We start from the raw sequence: 2,390 nt of genomic DNA on the forward strand, positions 1-2,390 counted from the left end.
GATGAGTTCATCTGTTGTACGCTGCAGTGGGTCTGCCTGATCTCCGCTTCCCCGTGACATTTCTTTAAAGGTTTAAAGCTCAAAAGTGTCAAAAAAGTTAAATCTCTGAATGATTTAAAAGCTTTGTCTAAAACAGCTGGCTCTTTCTGATGTAAACTGTTAAAGGAGCTGCTCTATTTAAGGACTCGGTGGGTGTGGCAGAGATTGTGATGCGACCGTGACGTCACGATTGTTCTTTGAGAAGATCAAAGGATCAAAGGAGCGCTGTGGATCATTCTGCGCATGCTCAGATCATACCCAATGAAACGAACGGGAGAATTATTTGTAAATACTTTGCTATCTAACAAAAGTGCTTTTAGCAACAGCTGGTGGTGATTCATCGTTATCAACCCTTAAACTCCTGAATTGACTCTCTAGCTTTTCGATTGCCACTGTTGTCTATCACATATGTATTATTTGGAACCCAGCTTACCTGTAAAAACAGACAAACAGCAGGTAACAGGAACTACTCGGTGCACCAGCTCGGCACCACTAGGTTGTGTCCCACTTCAGGGTCTGCACCATTGACTGTAGAAAAGATGGACAACGCGACACCGCCTCCAAAAATGAAGCCAAAATATCCCGCTTGTGGAGGCTGCCATCTTGCAAATTTGGAGCCAGAGTCTGCGCAGTAGTGACTTGAGGTGGAGCGACTGTGTAACGCTCCCGCCCACACACCCGCTGGACGTGACCGCAAACACGCCCCCCTACACTTTTTACGTAGCCCGGCTGCTCGAGTTTTTTTTTTTTTTGCTGGTTTACCGCGACTGACGACTCCTTTAATTAAGGTAAATACAAGCATGCCACTGTTATAAAAAAAAAAGACACACAGCTTATCATCTTATAGTTCTAAAATCACTCTGTTGTTAATTCGTTAGCTAGATTAGCCGCTAGCATACGCACTGTGTTGGAGGCTTGTTGCTAGCTAGTTAGCGATGCTACACACCTAATACTCTAATAGCCTGTGTTATTGAAGGATTCAGCACTTGTTTTTTTTTTATCCATTTTTAGACAGCGATGAGATCAGCTGCACACTCCACAGAAGCCCAGAGTTACTGTTAATATCAAAAATATAATGCTGTCCTTTGAGATTTTAACATAAGACTGTGAGTGTAATGGATCTAAAACTGTTTAAATCTTCAGAGCCCTCTACATCCTGGTAACATGGAAACTTTAAAAACAGCAGAACGTTTCAGTAGTGTAGTCTAATTTGTTCTTTTCATTTAATAATAGAGTCCATATTATATCAACAGCTACATTCACCCTGGAGAGAAACTAGTGAGGGAGACCATCAGGACCAAGCTGGGTTTCCTGGGTCCAGAGGTTTGGAGAAACTTCTTCCTTTTCTTTTTATCACAGCTGTCCTGTGCCAGATGTTCTGTTGACCCACTGAGAGAGGCATCATTTAAGAAACACCAGGAACACTCAATCTCATCGCATTGATCAAGCAGGACTCATGATCTCCACCAGCAGTTCCCTCACAGGGAAATCTTCAGCACTCCTCTGTAGGCCCGATCCAGGAGATGGATAAACCCAGCATTTCATCAACACTGTGATGGAGACCTTTGGTTTGTGTAATGTTATAAATACTCGGATACTCCCCAGAGGCTCCAAACTTTTACATAAAGATATTATATTCAGTCCTGTAAGTTATATATTTAAAAATATATGATCCTCTCTGGTTACTCTGGTATGAATAACTCTGAATCACTTTATGGTAAATAACACACTATCTGCAAAAAACTGTGAAAGAATTCCAGATGACAAGTTTGTAGTTCAACATACAAGTGACGACCTTTGACCTTCATCAGGTTTTATTTAATTGTGTTAGAGAAAATCTCATATGCTCTTCATGCAGCTGAGTACATCAAGTGTTTAAAACAGAAGCTGTGCAGGTCTGAGATCAGCAGCTTTGTGAAACACCAAACTGAGGTCCTGTTAATGCTGATATATAGTGACACAGTTACATGAGTGATTAATCCTTTTGTTTTTTTGTCTTTAACTTTATCAATAAAGCTGCAGCTTTCACTACAGCACGTGTGGTACTTTAACCTTTGCACTGTTTTCATCAGCTAATTTTGCAGTTAACATGTGAACATGTTGGATGATCTGTCTGCTGTCACTGGGTGGTGCTGAGGTCTGAATCTGAGGGCAGCTCCTGTAATCACAAAGAGAACAGAACCATCACAAACTCAAGTATACATTTTATCCCTCAAAATTGAAATAAAGCTGATTCTTCTGTCCTCACACACTCAGGATCTGAAGTTCTTCTCTTACATTTTTTTCAGTATTACAGTACACTACAGTACTTTAATCCATAGTTCCTGATTAATGAGGAGTTACTGAAGTAC

This window comes from Pelmatolapia mariae, linkage group LG4, assembly GCF_036321145.2.
Source record: "Pelmatolapia mariae isolate MD_Pm_ZW linkage group LG4, Pm_UMD_F_2, whole genome shotgun sequence".
Classification (NCBI taxonomy): Eukaryota; Metazoa; Chordata; class Actinopteri; order Cichliformes; family Cichlidae; genus Pelmatolapia; species Pelmatolapia mariae.